Below are 21,323 nucleotides of genomic sequence, written 5' to 3'. Positions count from 1 at the left end.
AAAAATGAGATACAGCAATTCCACAAATACATAAACACTATACACAAGCACATAAAATTTACAATAGCAGAAGAACAAGAAAAGACAGTCAACTTTCTAGACATAATCATAACAAAAGACAATCACGCCCCTAGTTGAGATATTAAGAAACCCCACAACAAGCGACACTATCTTAAATGCAATCTGAAACCACCTGCAGACTCAGAAACAGGTCGCAATCAGAGACATGTTAAACATACTGATGAGGATCCCCCTAAACACTTCTGATTACCAAAAATATCTGGCTATTTTAAACACATACAATCTGCACAACCACAAAAAATGGCGCACACTGATCTACCATAACAAATTCACACATAAAGTAGATAACATATTCAGCAAACAAGTCATAAACCTTGCTTACAAAACAAGCAATTCAATACAAATACACAGTCCAAAACTAAAATCAAAACTAGAGAGACACCAAGACTCTGCTATCTATCAGCTCAGTTGCAGAGACGGTGCAAAAATATACATTGGTATGAGTGACAGGACATTTGACAGAAGATACTCGTATAAAGAACACATCAGAGCTCTGAAATATGGTACAAGCCATTCAGCATTTGCTTACCATCATAAACAGGAATACAGCAGACCAAGCACTATGGAAAAAGGTATGAACATCATAAGAATCAGTATACAGAGACACCTCTTCCTTTTCCAAGAAAATTTGCTTGTACATCAAGCATTAACAACAGCTGAAACAGTTGCTAAAAACCCAAATAAATATTTCAAACTAGACACAACATAAAATAACTGAAGAAAATACATGAAAAAGAAAAGTATCTTTTCCATCTTTCACCCAGTCCCACTCAACCCTGCGCCTCCCCCAGTCACCCAATTTCATTTCACTTCTTGCTTCTCACCTTCTTCCTCCAACTTACTCTCTATCACATTCCTATGCACTTACGTCTACTCATATATGCTCCATGTATCGAACCGCAGATATATATATATATATATATATATATATATATATATATATATATATATACCGGATAGTGGCAATGTTGGCTGTTGGCTACACTTCAAAACAGAATACACTTATAAGTATACAAATAAACGGTGAACAATAGTGTACGAAATTGTACTGTGCTAAACGTAAAAAATAGCACAGTTCTGCTGAGCAGCGTAAGGTTAGACGACACTTATCAGTGCCCAATGAAGAAAGAAAACAAAGACGTGCTAGCAGACGGCATTTCCTGATGTAGGCGAAAAACCCATCAGAAATTATCGTAAGTAAAAACCAACGGTTTGTTAACGAAAAGTTTTTCGATATAGAAACCAAATCAGATTGTAAATATCTTTAATTACAGACTACTGACGATGCTTTTCTTCAATAAAGCTAAACGCGTCTAGTGGGAAACACACATATTTTCACATATTTTCTTGCAGTTGTAACAACAGAAGGAAAGTACTTTCAGGGCACACAATTAATATTCGTCGCAATTTTCTCTGCATGTAAGATTAACGCTGTGCACAATTCTATTCATCTAAATATACATTTATTACATTTTGTTTACACACGCAATTTCGTGTTATACTACAGAATAATATGCTTTAAAGGGTCCATAGCAGTTGTATTCAGTTCTCCTTATGCTATTATGTACCAACTTATGTCTTAATGTCTTCTCCATTTTCTTGAAAAAAGGGTACCACCTCAATTAACTGGCGTATGCATTACAAACCACTGAGCAAAGGCAGCGCACAAAATTTCATAGAAATTGTCACTTGAGAACAATATTGTGTGACCCAGAAAGGACACGTAAACAAACAGCGCCACGAAACGTCCAGTTTTCGCTTAGAACACATTATTACTGATGCATTCTTGCTAAGCTCTACAGTATGCAATGTACGTCCAGTAATCCAGCAACATAGAGGCCTTACAGTATGTAAGTGACAAGTGTAAATGTTGGCAGAACGTTAGCTCACCTGTTCAGCTGATGCGTAACACAGATCCAGGATACTGGAGTCCCAGTTTTATGTGCGAGAACACAACTGAGGAGTTCCAGACGCAACCTTATATTGTTCACGATCCAACAGCGCTTACGGAGCGTTGCTGATAAGATAGGCACTATGAGACTGCAATACTTCGGGTGCCTTGATACATCCGTGTACGGGGTGAGTCATATATGACGCAAAACCACTTTTACTTCGTGAATGGTTCCAGACATCGAAAAGAGATTTTCGACAAATAAGGGACATGTTTTTGGTGTATGTTACACTGAATCCTAATTCTTGTATCGATTTTCTTTCCGACATGCGAGAGCACTTGAAAGACGAATACAGTGTTAATTTTGAGGGTGAAACTATTCGCAAAAGAATCGGAGTAGTTGAAAAGCAGGTCTGCTGTAACCGGCTCTTACCTTGTAAACACGCTCAAGCCAGGCTATGTCGTTCTATCTAGCCTCTTTAATGTTTACTTGTCGGCACCGCAAAACTGTGGTTCAAATGGCTCTGAGCACTATGGGACTTAAATTCTGAGGTCGTCAGTCCCATAGAACTTAGAACTACTTAAACCTAACTAACCTAATGACATCACACACATCCATGCCTTAGGCAGGATTCGAACCTGCGACCGTAGCGGTCGCGCGGTTCCAGACTGTAGCGCCTAGAACCGCTCGGGCACCCCAGACGGCTTCACCGCAAAACTGTGTTGTCTGTCATTTTCGCTTCAGCAATTCTTGCATAATAACATGTAGACTGAGGTAACAAAAGTTATGGGATAGTCAATAGCGATATGCAGATATACAGATGGTGGTTGTATCACGTACACAAGGTACAAACGGACAGTGCATTGGCGTAGCTGCCATTTAGACTCAGATGTAGCACGTGATAAGATTTCCGACGAGATTGTGGCCGAAGGACATGGGACAAACAAATTCGAAAACCGTTACGGAATTCAGTATTCCGAAATCAGCAGTGTGAAGACTGTGCCGAGACTATCGAATTCCCGACGTTACCGCTCACCACGGTGAATGCTATGGCCAACGGCCTTCACTTAACGACCGAGAGCAGCGGTATTCGCGTAGAATTCTGCGTGCTAACAGACAAGCAACACAGCGTGAGATAACCGCATAAATCAACTTGGGACGTACGACGAACGTATTCGTTAGGACTTCTTGTTGTTGTGGTCTTCAGTCCTGAGACTGGTTTGATGCAGCTCTCCATGCTACTCTATCCTGTGGAAGCTGCTTCATCTCCCAGTACGTACTGCAGCCTACATCCTTCTGAATCTGTTTAGTGTATTCATCTCTTGGTCTCCCTCTACGATTTTTACCCTCCACGCTGCCTTACAATGCTAAATTGGTGATCCCTTGATTCCTCAGAACATGTCCTACCAACCGGTCCCTTCTTCTTCTCAAGTTGTGCCACAAACTCCTCTTCTCCCCAATTCTGTTCAATACCTCCTCATTAGTTATGTGATCTACCCATCTAATCTTCAGCATTCTTCTGTAGCATCACATTTCGAAAGCTTCTATTCTCTTCTTGTCCAACCTATTTATCGTCCATGTTTCACTTCCATACATGGGTACAGTCCATACAAATACTTTCAGAAACGACTTCCTGACACTTAAATCTATACTCGATGTTAACAAATTTCTGTTCTTCAGAAACGTTTTCCTTGCAATTGCCAGTCTACATTTTATATCTTCTCTACTTCGACCATCATCAGTTATTTTGCTCCGTAAATAGCAAAACTCCTTTACTACTTTAAGCGTCTCATTTTCTAATCTAATTCCCTCAGCATCACCCGATTTAATTCGACTACATTCCATTATACTCGTTTTGCTTTTGTTGACGTTCATCTTACATTCTCCTTGCAAGACACTGTCCATTCCGTCCAGCTGCTCTTCCAAGTCCTTTGATGTCTCTGACAGAATTACATGTCATCGGCGAACCTCAAAGTTTTTATTTCTTCTCCATGGATTTTAGTACCTACTCCGAATTTTTCTTTTGTTTCCTTTATTGCTTGCTCAATATACAGATTGAATAACACCCTGTCTCACTCCATTCCCAACCACTGCTTCCCTTTCATACCCCTCGACTCTTATAACTGCCATCTGCTCTCTGTACAAATTGTAAATAGCCTTTCGCTCCCTGCCACCTTCAGAATTTGAAAGAGAGTATTCCAATCAACATTGTCAAAAGCTGCCTCTAAGTCTACAAATGCTAGAAACGTAGGTTTGCCTTTCCTTAATCTTTCTTCTAGGATAAGTCGTAGGGTCAGTATTGCCTCACGTGTTCCAACATATCTACGGAATCCAAGCTGATCTTCCCCGAGGTCGGCTTCTATCAGTGTTTCCATTCGTCTGTAAAGAATTCGCGTTAGCATATTGCAGCTGTGACTTATTAAACTGATAGTTCGGTAATTTTCACATCTGTCTACACCGCTTTCTTTGGGATTGGAATTCGTTAGGACAATGCGGCGAAAAATGACAGCAGACGACCAACGTCTAACAGCATGACATCGTCAGCGACGCTTCTCCTGCCCTGGTAATCATAGCGGCTGGACCCTAGACGACTGGAAAACTGTAACCTGATCAGGTTAGTCCTGATTTCAGTTGGTAAGAGCTGATGATAGGATTCGAGGGTGGTACATATCACACGAAACCATGAACCCAAGTTTTCAACGATGCACTGTGCACGCTGGTGGCGGCTATGGTCAAAATGAACCGATCACAGACTGAAAATTGTTATGTTCAGCTTCTTGGAGACCATTAGCCGCCATTCGTGGCCTCATGTTCCCAAACGAAGATGGAATGTTTGTGGATGACAATGCACCATGACACTCGGCCACAGTTGTTCGCGATTGGTTAGAAAAACATCCTGGACAATTCGAGCGGATGATACGGCCATCTATATCATCCGACATGAATTCCACTGAACATTTGTGAGACATAATCGAGAGGTCAGTTCGTGTCCAAACTTCTGCGCCGACAACATTTTCGCAATTATGGATGGCTACAGAGGTGGCAAAGCTCAATATTTCTCAAGGCGACTTCCAACGACTTCTTGAGCCCTTGCCGTGTCGAATTGCTGCGTTAGACTGGACAAAAGGAGGTCCGGCACGATATTGGGAGATATCCCCTTAATTCTGTGGCCTCAGTGTACACCAATGAGAAGAATTTAGATATGCTACTTTTATGCGGCGAATGTGAAACAAATACTGTAGAAATGATAACGGAAAACTGCATGACGAAACTGTAGTTGTTTCCACAAAAATTGGAAACATCTAAGCATTTGCAATAATTTTCTTAAGCCACATCTGAAGCGCCAGAGGACAGCATTTGCCGTAGTTCAATAAACAAAAATTTTAGTTGATGTTGTATCTGTGTAGTACAGGAAGTGGCGTTTCATCTTACAAGGGGAGGCCACAACGTTTGGAACGCGCATTTACTGTAAACTTCGTACACTCGTAGTACTCTATGAGGACAACAAAATGGTCGTTTACTAGTCGATAGTTAGGAATATTACATTACTTGTGATAATACAAATTAGTAGACTGCCAAATAACATTGTAAATTTAATAAATATAACCGGATGAACTTTTATTAAATTTACAATGTCATTTGGCAGTCTACTAATTTGTATTATCACAGATAACATAGTATTCATAACTATCGACTAGTAAACGACCAAACGCATAAAGTGATACCGAAAATGTATGCTCGTCCGTGTCTTCAAAACTGTTCGTATTTAATCCAAAGAGAAAGAGAAATTGCTTCTCGGGAGACGCTATTAAAATACACTCGATACTACGTAATCAATTATCAGCACCGATTTTTAAGGAAATACTACGTTATGCATGGTTTGGTTCCAAATTATCGTCTGGAAGAGAGGTTTTTGAAAATTTTAACAAGGTTTGTTTTTCCACAAAAAACGTCAAAAGACCTTGCGTATGCGGAAACATAGCATTTATTCAATGCAGCTGGTGCCGTCTAACTTTATGTTTTCCATGTTTTTACGAAAAATACCATCCTGCAACTTGTACTCGTAATGTCGAAAGCGACGATTAATTGTACATCTTTCGAAAGCTGTCTGTGTCGGTCAAAACTTGGAGGTAACAAATCGTTTCGGGCTCCTTCCAGGTATAAGGGATTTTTCAACTCACGGACAAGCATACATTTTCAGTATCACTTCATGCGTTTGGTCGTTTACTAGTCGTTAGTTATGAAATTACATTATTTGTGATAATAAAAATTAGTAGACTGACAAATAACATTGTAAATTTAATAAAAGTTCATCCACTTACACGTACTTTCCCCATTATATCAATTGTAATATAAATAGTAAAGAAAATGACTGTGTTCAAAATAAATTAAAAAAACACAGACGAACGGGACTCGAACCAGTGATTACGGGGCTTGAACGCTAACCAGTCGGCTGCTGCCACTTTATGGTAAAAATGGTCACCCACAGGTATATATTTGACGACCGAAATTACCTTGCGATTTTCTCAGTAACGCTTGAGAAGTACGCGCTACTGCTTACACATTTTGTTGTCCTCATGGAGTACTACGACTGTACGAAGTTTGCAGTAAATCCGCGTTCCAAACGTGGTCTCCCCTTGTTAGTAGTGCACGCCTGTCTTTCTGTATATAACGACGAAGGTTGACACGAAAGGTCAGATTGGCGTTGTTTACGCCGCAACAACTGACTATAATCGCATTGATTTCCAATTTTAGTACATTTCTCGGAGTTTTTCAGTAAAGTTTCGACGTCAATACTAACAAGCGCTATATCACTCCATCTGTCTTTTCAAGAGCTGTTCAATGCAGATCTGAAATGGGTACGGTTCCATTAAAATTCCATATTTGTTTCAGAATGTCGATCGATACCAGAGTTCAGAGGATTGTCCGTACCAAACATGAAGTGCTCTTGATCAACTATCAGCTGCAGAAAAACTCGCGTCTGTATCTGCAACCGTTCAGGAAATAAAAGGGGTGTTACGTCCTTTATTTGGGATAGTGCTGCTATTAGGGTACAGTAAAAATAAAAAGAACGTAGTGTTTCAATTACGTATACAGTGTGTGTCTCCTAAGAGTTGTGAGATGCATTTTCTCTGGTGTTTCAGCAGATATTTGCAATGTCGTTTCTGCATTGTGTAGCTGGAGTCAGTACAGACAAATGGTATACCACGTCTTTCGTGCGAGGCCCACTGTCAGAGGAAAGTGTCAGTTTGTTTTCCGTTACGAAAAAAATTATTTTTAAAGCGGAATTTCATTTTCTCATTTGATAGAGAGGTCCCAGGTTAGTCTAGTGCGATATTTGTTTTATCGATATGTATTAACAGTGACAGTAAAACTCGAAGAACGACTAGTGTTCGAGCAGCGACAGCGCCGCCGTGGCTCGCGCTATTACTGCCAAGCAAAGTGGGGTTCATTCGTCTCTAAACAGTTCTTGTTATTTATTTCCCTTAAATTGTGCTGTGGGGCAGAGCGCCTTATGGAAGGAATGTAAGTTTCTTACAAATCACCTTGTCTTAAAGACACTCCTTCATCAGCAGCATAATATTCAATTTCATCAAGGAAATCCCTCATAGTGATGGTTATCACTAATCTCCCAATTACAGTGGAGATTTTTCTTTTACTTTTTCTCTGTGTTTTCTGCGAGGGCGTTTGTGTATGTTTCCCACTTCTTCACTTCCACTCTCTTGATTCGAGATCTCCACTTTATTCAGGAATTATGGAAGCGTCTGCTTTGAGCAAGTGAGCATCTCTACTTTAGGAATTTTGTGAACCACCAATCCCCAGAGTCTTAATAACCAACGGGCTGTGGGTGTTGCATTTTGCCGACCGAAGTCGCCGAGCGGTTCTAGGTGCTACAGTCTGGAACTGCGCGACCGCTACGGTCGCAGGTTCGAATCCTGCCTCGGGCATGGATATGTGTGATGTCCTTACGTTAGTTAGGTTTAAATACTTCTAAGATCTAGGGGACTGATGGCCACAGCACTTAAGTCCCATAGTGCTCAGAGCCATTTGAACCATTTTTTTTCTATCCTCTTCTTGTCCAAACTATTTATCGTCCATGTTTCACTTCCATACATGGCTACAGTCCATACAAATACTTTCAGAAACGACTTCCTGACACTTAAAACTATACTCGATGTTAACAAATTTCTCTTCTTCAGAAACGCTTTCCTTGCCATTGCCAGTCTACATTTTATATCCTGTCTACTTCGACCATCATCAGTAATTTTGCTCCCCAAATAGCAAAACTCCTTTACTACTTTACGTGTCTCATTTCCTAATCCAATTCACTCAGCATCTCCCGACTTAATTCGACTACATTCCATTATCCTCGTTTTGCTTTTGTTGATGTTCATCTTATATCCTCCTTTCAAGACACTGTCCATTCCGTTCAACTGCTCTTCCAAGTCCTTTGCTGTCTCTGACAGAATTAGAATGTCATCGGCAAATCTCAAAGTTTTTAGTTCTTCTCCATGGATTTTAATACCTACTCCGAATTTTTCTTTTGTTTCATTTACTGCTTGCTCAATATACAGATTGAATAAAATCGGGGAGAGGCTACAACCCTGTCTCAGTCCCTTCCCAACCACTGCTTCCCTTCCATCTCCCTCGACTCTTATAACTGCGATCTGATTTCTGTACCAGTTGTAAATAACCTTTCAGTCCCTGTATTTTACCCCTGCCACCTTCATAATTTGAAAGAGAGTATTCCAGTCAACATTGTCAAACGCTTTCTCTAAGTCTACAAATGCTAGAAACGTAGGTTTGCCTTTCCTTAATATAGCTTCTAAGATAAGTCGTAGGGTCAATATTGCCTCACGTGTTTCAATATTTCTACGGAATCCAAACTGATCTTCCCCGAGGTCGGCTTCTACTAGTTTTTCCATTCGTCTGTAAGGAATTCGCGTTAGTATTTTGCAGCTGTGACTTATTAAATTAATTGTTCGGTAATTTTCACATCTGTCAACACTTGCTTTCTTTGGGATTGGATTTGTCTTGAAGTCTGAGGGTATTACACCTGTCTCATACATCTTGCTCACCAGATGGTAGAGTTTTGTCAGGACTGGCTCTCCCATGGCCGTCAGTAGTTCTAATGGAATGTTGTCTACTCCCGGGGTCTTGTTTCGACTCAGGTCTTTCAATGCTCTGTCAAACTCTTCACGCAGTATCATATCTCCCATTTCATCTTCATCTACATCCTCTTCCATTTCCATAATGTTGTCCTCAAGTACATCGCCCTTGTATAGACCCACTATATACTCCTTCCACCTTTCTGCTTTCCCTTCTTTGCTTAGAACTGGGTTTCCATCTGAGCTCTTGATATTCATACAAGTAGCTCTCTTTTCTCCAAAGGTCTCTTTAATTTTCCTATAGGCAGGAGAAAAGAAAATCTCCATCGGATCAATGCAGCTATTAAAGAGGGCGTGAAATTTTCAAGAAGACGATAAATAAATAAAACTGCAGATAAGGTCTACTTTCGTTTGGTAGAGAGCATATTTCATGTCTTAAGATGGGAGACGGCACAATGCTCACTGTAACATCTCCACCATCATGTTCCAATATCGAATGATGCGTAGTAACAACAATTGTTGGAAGCCTGCGTGGGAGTTCTAATCTTACTAACTGTAGCTTCGTGAGTTTTTTCACGAGATGTACGCAGAAGCAAACAATGTATTAGTTGAATCTTCTAGGAAATCTGACAATAAACCACACGGTGGTGAGCGATGCCTCTCGTGTAACGTCTGCTACTGTAGCTGCTTTAGCCTGTAACGTAACACTCTGCTGTTCTTTGGATTTACTCTATTTCCTCTAGCAATCCTTTGTGGTAAGGGTCCCACATTGACAAGTAATATTCAAGTACTACTCAGTATTGCAATTTCTTTCGACTTCCTACCTTTTTTGTACTATAAGAACCATCATACGTGCAAGTTTGAGGAAAATAGCAGCATCAGCATGACAGTTGTAAGTAGGTTGTTTAGGTTCTTACGTTGGTAACGTCACGTAGCGCTCTGTATGAAAATCACTGACTATGCTGTGTGCAGTCTGTGGCTGGTTTGCATTGTTGGAATATTCGCTATTGTAGAATTGGGCAGCTGGATGTGAACAGCGCGTAGCGTTGCGCATTTGGAGGTGAGCCGCCAGCAGTGGTGGATGTGGGGAGAGAGATGGCGGAGTTTTGAGAGCGGATGATCTGGACGCGTGTCCAGCAGTGACAGTAAATTTATAAGACTGGATGCCATGAACTGATATATATATATATATATATATATATATATATATATATATATATATATATATATATATATACTATGACTTTTGAACACTATTAAGGTAAATACACTCCTGGAAATGGAAAAAAGAACACATTGACACCGGTGTGTCAGACCCACCATACTTGCTCCGGACACTGCGAGAGGGCTGTACAAGCAATTATCACACGCACGGCACAGCGGACACACCAGGAACCGCGGTGTTGGCCGTCGAATGACGCTAGCTGCGCAGCATTTGTGCACCGCCGCCGTCAGTGTCATCTAGTTTGCCGTGGCATACGGAGCTCCATCGCAGCCTTTAACACTGGTAGCATGCCGCGACAGCGTGGACGTGAACCGTATGTGCAGTTGACGGACTTTGAGCGAGGGCGTATAGTGGGCATGCGGGAGGCTGGGTGGACGTACCGCCGAATTGCTCAACACGTGGGGCGTGAGGTCTCCACAGTACATCGATGTTGTCGCCAGTGGTCGGCGGAAGGTGCACGTGCCCGTCGACCTGGGACCGGACCGCAGCGACGCACGGATGCACGCCAAGACCGTAGGATCCTATGCAGTGCCGTAGGGGACCGCACCGCCACTTCCCAGCAAATTAGGGACACTGTTCGAGTAACGAAGATTTTAGTGAGGTAAGCGATTCGTGAAAGGTATAGGTTATTGTTAGTAAAGGCCATTCTTTTGTAGGGATTATTGAAAGTCAGATTGCGTTGTGCTAAAAATATTGTGTGTCAGTTTAGTGTTGATCAGAATAAGTAAAGAGCGAAATGTCTGAGTACGTTCAGTTTTGCTCAGCTGTTTGAAAATGAAATAACGTAAGGGGTTTCTCAGCACAGTAATTCATAAACTTTTGTAAGGGGACGTTTTACAGTGAGCATCGGTTTGACGATCCTTGGCGTTTCATGGTATACTGATAAGAGACCCACCTACAAATCGTGTGTTATCGGAAAAACAGCAGCCTCAGCGTGACACTGCTTATCTCTGTAATCGCAGACGTTGTGACTCAGCACGGAAGTAGCTGCAGTTCGTGAGATTGAAACAAACACCTTTCCTTGCTATCGCCTGAATTAGGAGTCTTAATGCTTGTTTGGTTTAATTAATTAATAGAATATGAAGCAATTGGTATAAAGAATGCTTTTTCCTAACTTTCTGTAAAAGAAAGTCTGCTATCAAGACATTGCTTTTGTTCTATTACTTTATTTATGACTGAACGTTTCTAAAACTGAAGACACTCGTCCGTGCTCTGCACTGCTGTCGAGATCTGGCAACGTCGTTCTCTGTTCATTGGCTGATGTGTTTTGTGACGTCAGATGCGCAGAACGAAACTAAACTCGGCCGCCAAGATATATGACGCGCACTTTAAGTGCAGAGGAGCCAGCAGCAAATATCATTACTCTCACTAGTCCGTCAGCTGTATATCTTCTATTGCGCATCAAATGAATTCGCATTCGCGACTGGAATGACGAGAACGAAAATTTGTTCCCGAGCGGGACTCGAACCCAGAATTCCCGCTTACCGCGAGCGGTCGCCGTATCACTTGGCTGTCCGTGCACGATTCACAACCAGGCCCAAACTTCCATATGTCGCCAACCATTCGTCTAATATCTGGACCTGTGTCAGACGTTATTCTTGAAAGTCGCTTGCCCGGTATCGGCAGAGAAATACGGTATTGCAGTGTCTATGTTATTCTGTTTACGATGCACGCATCTCCAGGCACTGCTGCGACTACAGCCGTTATGAAACACATTAAATGCATTTGCAATTGCGATAATGGAAACAATCAGCTGTAGAATGGACTGACGACAATGAAAATCTTTGCCCGACCGGGACCGGAACCCGGATTTCTCCTTATAGCGTGCGGTCGCCTTATCATTTACGTGTACGTGCACGACTCTGGCTACACGCAAACTTACATTTGTCCACACGCACGCCTCTACGACCTGGACTCATACATCCAATACGTATATTCTCGTACAGGTCAGACGTTATACTTGAAAGTATGCAAGTCCAAAGGAACTTAGCTTCGCAGTAAGAATAAAACAGGCAATGCAGTATCGTGTTTCTCTGTCGATACTGGGCAACCGACTTTCAAGTATAACGTCTGACCTGCACGAGAATATATGCTACTTGCCATTAAAATTGCTACACCAAGAAGAAATGCAGATGATAAACCGGTATTCATTGGACAATTATATTATACTGGAACTGACATGTGATTACATTTTCACGCGATTTGGGTGCATAGATCCTGAGAAATCAGTACCCAGAACCACCATCTCTTGATACGCCTGGGAATTGAGTCAAACAGAGCTTGGATGGCGTGTACAGGTACAGCTGCCCATGCAGCTTCAACACGATACCACAGTTCATCAAGAGTACTGACTGACGTATTGTGACGAGCCAGTTGCTCGGCCCATTGACCAGACGTTTTCAATTGGTGAGAGATCTGGAGAATGTGCTGGCCAGGGCAGCTGTCGAACATTTTCTGTATCCAGAAACGCCCGTACAGGACGTTCGATATGCAGTCGTGCTTCTGAAATGTAGGGTTTCGCAGGGATCGAATGAAGGGTAGAGACACGGGTCGTAACACGTCTGAAATGTAACGTTCACTGTTCAAAGTGCCGTCAGCGCGAACAAGAGGTGACCGAGACGTGTAACCAATGGTACCCCATACCATCACGCCAGGTGATACGCCAGTATGGCGATGACGAATACACGATTCCAATGTGCGTTCACCGCGATGTCGCCAAACACGGATGCGACCATCATGATGCTGTAAACATAACCTGGATTCATCCGAAAAAAATGACGTTTTGCCATTCGTGCACCCAGGTTCGTCGTTGAGTACATCATCGCAGGCGCTCCTGTCTGTGATGCAGCGCCAAGGATAACCGCAGCCAAGGTCTCCGAGATGATAGCCCATGCTGCTGCAAACATCATCGAACTGTTCGTGCAGATGGTTTTTGTCTTACAAACGTCCCCATCTGTTGACTCAGGGATCGACACGTGGCTGCACGATCCGTTACAGCCATGCGGATAAGATGCCTGTCATCTCGACTGCTAGTGATACGAGGCCATTGGGATCCAGCACGGCGATCCGTATTACCCTCCTGAACCCACCCATTCCACATTCGGCTAACAGTCATCGGATCTCGACCAACGCGAGCAGCAATGTCGCGATACGATAAACCGCAATCGCGATAGGCTACAATTCAACCTTTATCAAAATCAGAAACGTGATGATACGCATTTCTCCTCCTTACACGAGGCATCACAACGTCGTTTCACCAGGCAACGCCGGTTTATGAGAAATCGGTTGGAAGCTTTCCTCATGTCAGCACGTTGTAGGTGTCGCCACCGGCGCCAACCTTGTGTGAATGTTCTGAAAAGCTTATCATTTGCATATGACAGCATCTTCTTCCTGTCGGTTAAATTTCGCGTCTGTAGCACGTCATCTTCGTGGTGTAGCAATTTTAATGGCCAGTAGTGTACATAATGGATGTAAGAGTGCAGGTCGTAGACGCGTGGTTCGCGGCATGTGGAAGTTTGGGTCCGCCGGCGGATTGTGCGCGGATCCATCTCTTGCGTTTCGTGACGTCTGTGGTCGCCGCAGTGCCTGTTCCTTCGGAGATGCATGCATGTCCAAAGGAGCTGTGGGTCGTAATGATAATAACACAGGACTGCAATACGGTACGTACGTACGTTTTACTGCTGTTTCTCAAATGATTACTATTTTCTGCAATCGAATTTCCGATATATTTCTAACGCAACAACTGCGTTTATTTAAAAATCGAAGTTCAACATGAAATGCCTACCAGCAGCAATAACTATGTGTCACTGTTTTTTCGGAGTGGTGATAATTTGTAAAAATTATTCTTCCATTTTGCAGAAATTGAAAGGTACAAAACGGCAATTGGTCATTTTAACAGTACATTTTATATTCAAGTCTTGTGGAAGCGAGGTGATGCAACTAACTACTTATCGCTCCTGTGTGCTCAGATCTATTCACAAGTACACTTATTCGTGAATCATCTAACTGACTGACCTATGAAATCCCACATCAATAGGTAGAATTATGTTACGAATCACACACAGTTTAATTTGGGTATGGAACGGTCATATCTGCGTAGCTTCCATACACGCTATGGAATAAATGTTGAATCTGTATTGGTAATTGACACGTGTCCAACAAAAAGTAACCACTTACGAAAGGTAGGCGTCATACCAAAACAAATAGTTGCCGAAATATTAAACATCAACACATTTTCAATCTTTACAGGAGGAGAAAACTGGTGACTGAAACTTCATGAGAATATCCCGTCGCAGCGAAAAACGCCTTTGTTTTAATGATTGCCACTTCAATTCACGTATCATGTCTGTGACACTATCTCTCCTATTTCGCGATAATACAAAACGAGCTGCCCTTCTTTGTACTTTTTCGATGTCATCCGTCAGTCCCACCTGATGCGGATCCCACACTGCACAGCAATACTCCAGGATAGGGCGGACAAGCATAGTGTAAGCAGTCTCTTTGGTAGACCTGTTACACCTTCTAAGTGTTCTGCTAATGAATCGCAGTCTTTGGTTTGCTCTACCCACAATATTATCTATGTGATCGTTCCAATTTAGGTTATTTGTAATTGTAATCCCTAAGTATTTAGTTGAATTTACAGCCCTCAGATTTGTGTGACTTTTCGCGTAATCGAAATTTAGCTAATTTCTTTTAGTACTCATCTGAATAACTTCACACTTCTCTTTATTCAGGGTCAATTGCCACTTTTCGCACCATACAAATATCTTATCTAAATCATTTTGCAAGTCGTTTTGATCATCTGATGACTTTACAAGACGGTAAATGACAGCATCATCTGCAAACAATCTAAGACGGCTACTCAGATTGTCTCCTATGTCGTTAATATAGATCAGGAACAATAGAGGGCCTATAACACTTCCTTGGGGAACGCCGGATATTACTTCAGTTTTACTCGCTGGCTTTCCGTCTATTACTACGAACTGCGACCTTTCTGACAGCAAATCACGAATCCAGTCGCACAACTGAGGCGACAGTCCGTAGGCACGCAGTCAGTTTGGTTAGAAGACGCTTGTGAGGAACGGTGTCGAAAGCCTTCTGGAAATCTAAAAACATGGAATCAATTTGACATCCCTGTAGATAGTATTTATTACTTCATGAGTATAAAGAGCTAGTTGTGTTTAATAAGAACGATATTTTCTGAATCCGTGCTGACTATATGTCAATAAATCGTTTTCTTCGAGGTACTTCATAATGTTCGAATACAGTATATGTTCTAAAACCCTACTGCAAATGGACGTTAGCGATATAGGCCTGTAATTCAGCAGATTACTCCTACTTCCCTTTTTGGATATTGGTGTGACTTGAGCAATTTTCCAATCTTTAGGTACGGATCTTTCTGTGAGCGAGTGGTTGTATATAATTGCTAAATATGGAGCTATTATATCAGCATACTCTGAGAGGAACATGACTGGTATACAATCTGGACCGGAGGCCTTGTCTTTATAAAGTGATTTCAGCTGCTTTGTTACACCGAGGATATCTACTTCTATGTTTCTCATCTTGGCAGTTGTTCTTGATTGGAATTCAGGAAAATTTACTTCGTCTTCTTTGGTGAAGAAGTTTCGGAAGATCGTGTTTAATAACTCTGCTTTAGTGGCACTGTCATCAGTGACTTCACCGTTGTTATCGCGCAATGAAGGTATTGATTGCGTCTTGCCACTGGTGTGCTTTATGTATGACCAGAATCTCTTTGGATTTTCTGTCAGATTTCGAGACAGAATGTCGTTGTGGAAATTGTTAAAAGTATATCGCATTGAAGTATGCGATATATTTCGAACTTCTGATAAACTTTGCCAATCTTGGGGATTTTGCGTTCTTTTAAATTTGGCATGCTTTTTTCGTTGCTTCTGCAACAACGATCTGATCCGTTTTGTGTACCATGGGAGATCAGTACCATCACTTATTGTGGTATATATCTCTCAATAGCTGTTGATACTATCTCTCTGAAAACATTCCTCAGCTTTTCTACACTTACATGATCAGATCGGAAGGAATGAATATTGTCTCTTAAAAAGGCGTTAGGAGCATTTTTATCAGATTTTTTAAATAGTTATACTTTATGTTTATTTTTGATGGTTGTAGGTGTTACGGTATTCAGCCTAGCAGCAACTGCCTTGTGGTCGCTAATCCCTGCATTCGTCACAACACTCACTATTTGTCCTCGATTATTGGTTGCTAAAAGGTCAAGTATGCTTTCGCAACCATTTACGCATCGAGTGGGCTCATGAACTAACTGTTCAAAATAATTTTCTGAGAAAGCATTCAGTACAATTTCGGATGATGTTTTATGCCTGACGCCGGCTTTAAACGTATAATTTTTCCAGCATATCGAGGGTAGATTGAAGTCACCACCGACTATAATTGTATGAGCGGGGTACTTATTTGAAATACCACCTTTGATCTCCCAGCCCCCAAACAAAGCATCAAGTGGTGACATTTCTGTTGATCAGCAAATTGTAGACTCCCTTACTGTCTCTGCCTCTCTCTAGAGGCCACACCTTGTTTGTCCGTGTGAACGAACGTCTCCATCAAGTGGTGACATTTCTGTTGATCAGCAAATTGCAGACTCCCTTACTGTCTCTGCCTCTCTCTAGAGGCCACACCTTGTTTGTCCGTGTGAACGAACGTCTCCAAACATGAAGATGGAGGTTTTCATCTCTCCCCAGAATATTGCATTCCTATTGGTTAGTGCTGAAGACAAAGGGAAAGCTGACACAATTCTATATCAAAAATAGAGTGCAAAAATCCATTTGCGCTATCCTGTCAACTTAAGTGTTTAACTATTTACAGAAGTCAAATAGTTCTCTTAAAACACTCAATTCCACCTTACAATGATCGTTCTTCATAATAAAACATATTTTCAATGTTTGAGTATCATACGAAATCATTATGCAAATCAAGTAATGAAATTTCAGTCACGCTAAATATATCTGAGGTCTTGCTTGCACTGACTCCATCACCACAGCATTTCCACTAAACATATGTGGTGAAAAAAAAAATCTGACGAGCACACAAACTCGTGATCACGAAACACACCGCTCGCCGACTGCAGGGCAGCCCCGTCCGCACTAGCTGGGAGAGAGACACCCACATGCACTCTGGCCATTGCCCGCCCACACCCAACACATGTGTGCACGCAATACAACTATCGGAAACAATAAATTGATCAGTCGGGAATATAGCGTCGCATTTGGGTTTTTAGAAGTACTGAGACTTCCTAAATTGGTTCTCTCCACTACAGTCAGAAGGAGGGAGAATGGTTCTACAGTGTGATAGAATAGAGGTAACAGCAAATACCACTGCAAGACAGAGTCCACTGCGATGTACTGAGAAGCACTAAACATGACACACTTAAACCACCAGCCAGTCCGTAGCAGTAGCTGCTGTGGGTAGATGCCCATGTCGCTGAAACATTTGCGCACCCTCCAACTCAACTCCCAGATGTCCACACACAGCGCGCCCATCCACTCGTACACCACCAGCACCGATTTTCAGGGTCCAGAGGAAACTACAACCACAGCCGCAGTCGTGCACATGCGTGTATGCCAGAGTGCACCACTCCCGGCCATGGAGGGCATCCAGGAATGATTTGAGTGATAGGAATTCGAATGTTGTCAATACATCCAGCTCAAACATCCATCATTTTGAATCTTCTCTCACGCAACACACCCATGCCCCCTCTGTCGCGATCACCCAATCACCCAGCCCACTGATCACTTCGCGACCCTTTGCTGCTGTGGGAAAGGACAGACTGGTTGGCAAATTTTTTTTAGCCGACCAGGGGTGAGCTAATCCGTTTGTTCCAGTTCTCGACTCCTCGTGACCGTTGCTGCAGCCAGCTGCAGTGCACTACAAAACAAGCAGCTATAGCTTAGACGTATGCAGCAATTCTAAACAATTCCACGCCGGTATAGGTCCAACAGTTTAAAAAATCTACTTTACCCTGTAAGTAGGCTGTTTATGTTTTCTTATTGGCAACGTTACGTAGCGCTCTGTATGAAAATCACTGGCTGTGCTAGTAGCCTGTTTATGTTTTCTTATTGGCAACGTTACGTAGCGCTCTGTATGAAAATCACTGGCTGTGCTGTGTGCGGTCTGTGGCTAGTTTGCATTGTTGTCTGCCATTGTAGTGTTGGGCAGCTGGATGCGAACAGCGCGTAGCGTTGCGCAGTTGGAGGTGAGCCGCCAGCAGTGGTGGATGTGGGGAGAGAAATGGCGGAGTTTTGAAATTTGTAAGACTGGATGTCATGAACTGCTATGTATATTATGATTTTTCAACACTATTAAGGTAAATACACTGTTTGTTCTCTATTAAAATCTTTCATTTGCTAACTGTGCCTATCAGTAGTTAGTGTCTTCCGTAGTTTGAATCTTTTATTTAGCTGGCAGTAGTGGCGCTCGCTGTATTGCAGTAGTTCGAGTAACGAAGATTTTTGTGAGGTAAGTGGTTTGTGAAAGGTATAGGTTAATGTTAGTCAGGGCCATTCATTTGTAGGGATTTTTGAAAGTCAGATTGCGTTGCGCTAAAAAATATTGTGTGTCAGTTTAAGCACAGTCATGTATAATTTTTCTAAGGGGACGTTTCATATTTAGCCGAGGATACCTCACTGGAATCTTCTGATTTTTTTCTTGTAGTTTGTGTAATTAGTGTAGCTATTGTTTATTGCTAGTGCGTAATTGTAGAGAGAATCTCCTTTGTAGTTGCAGTCTTTCATTGTTGTTGTGGCATGCATGTAGATTTGCACCAAGTATTTCGCAGTTGCACTTGCAATTAACTAGATATTATTTTCAGTGCTATGTTAATGTGTTTTCTTATTTTGCTCTTCAAATTGTGAAATATTTTTATGTCTATACACCTGATTATGACTACTGTCTTTCTAGTTGAGAGATTTTTTTACTACCTTATGAAATGCCATATGGCTAATGAATGATGTTTCATGCCTTCCTTTGTACATATTTGCTCATTTTCTTTAATATCTAGTTTCTAGCTGCACTGCAGCATTGGTTAAAATAAAATTTAATAGATGTACTAATATAGTTATTTTATGCCTACAGATCAAGTAAAAAAATAATTTTATGATCTTCTTCCAAGAAAGCGAGGGAGCACAAAAAGACATTTCCCTACACAGGAGTTGCATAAATAATTTTTTTATAATTTGGTAACTTGTCTGCTAGAGTAAGCTCTTGTGATGCATCACTCTAGTGTTAAGATGTGACATAGGTATTAAACATGGCCAATTTTACTGTAATATTTTTTCTGCTTGAGCTTTGTCATGTTTAGATATTAGTTATTGCATTTGCTGCTGCTGTTTGCCAGGTATAGTGCTACTAAATTTCACTTTGTATTACTCTGTTAAGCCAGTTTTACTACTGATTTATTTTTCTTGTTGCTGCACATTGGCTCATATTAGTTGTAATGTTGCATTTGCTTGGTAATTTAGATTTATTGTAGCTTGCTTTGCCAGTTTGCATTTTTTTCATTGCTGTTTGTATTAATTGTTTTGTGCTGCTGCATTGCCTCGTCCTTTAGTTTAGCATCTGAGCTCAGTAGATTTAAGTTAGCTTAAGAGGGGGTAGGCTATATAAGAAAACGAGTTGTGATGAATGGAAAGAAACGCATTGAGAAGCTATAAGAAAATGGTTTGGCCAAAAAAGTATTTAAAAGAGGATATGAACAAAAAGTAGGGTCTAGGGACAACAGGTTTAGGTAGGATTTTCTTGGAAATAAATGATGAGGTAAGATAATGGAAAATAAATAATGAGGTAAGAAATATGTGAACATATAAATACAGAAAGCGTGCTTGGATAGGATTTTTTTGGTGGAAACAAATATTGAAATAAGACGAAAGATCTATGGAATGAAGTATTGGGTTGGACTACAGTAACAAATGTTACACTGAAAATAAAACCCTGTCCTGTATTTTTGTGTTACTACACTATGTGAATTTGTCTTTTTCCTGTCTTTATGTGTTTAGCTAATAAGATTTATGTTCTAGAATTTCTCAAATACTATGTTATTTTCTTGGTAAAGACGTTTAGACATTATTAATTCTGTTCTGTTTCAATGCTCAAGTGTGAAATTAATGTTTCGAAAACTAGTCTCATTATTTTATATATTTACTTATGTCATAATTCCTGTGACACTGATGTGTATGTTTATTTCTATTCTTTTTAAAGTCTGTGTTACTACAAATGTTATCTGTATTGTTTTGTACCTTTGTAATTGTATTCTTATGTTATAAAATTGTAATTGACACCAGTTCATCAAATTAAGTAACTTGTAAGTTACATTTCACTGCACACGTTTCTCTTAGTCATAGTATATGGACAGTATGTGAGAAGTAGGGACTGTTAGTGTTTGCATGTGTGTTAATAATTCAGCAAGGGACTGGATAACAGCATTGCTGGTTCTAAGGACAATTCCAAAAACTTTGTGAGTGCACAAGTGGTGGTTTATGGACTTGCTATATTGTCCTCAAGACTCTTCGATGGTGATTGTGCACCTGCACAGTTGCAACAGATGGCTGCTGGCCGTCTCTACAAGGACTACAGTGGGTCTGCACCTTTGATGGCCCACCAGTACCATTATCTCTACAAGGACTATAGTGGGTCTGCATCTTTGATGGCCCGCCAATACCGTAATCTCTACCAGGACTACAGTGGTCTGCTCTGTGATGACCTACCTACGAATATGCTTCAAAACGTCGACTGACTCTGCTGTGGGTTTGCTCTGTCGTGGCCCATTACCTGTCTGCATGTCAAGAGTCAGCACTGTCTTTCCGTTGGAAGGGCAACACCACTTCTTCAAGACTGCATGGAAATCCACTACTTCCGTGTGCATTTTCTTTTCCTGCTCAGACTTTGAGAAAAACACTGCAATTTTACTGTGATGAATGATCAGGACTGTCTTTATGGACTGTGAGAAAATTTTAGCTTTTGACCGACATTGTATCA

This window comes from Schistocerca americana, chromosome 5 (assembly GCF_021461395.2).
Source record: "Schistocerca americana isolate TAMUIC-IGC-003095 chromosome 5, iqSchAmer2.1, whole genome shotgun sequence".
NCBI lineage: Eukaryota > Metazoa > Arthropoda > Insecta > Orthoptera > Acrididae > Schistocerca > Schistocerca americana.
Note: the sequence above shows the minus strand (reverse complement) of the source record.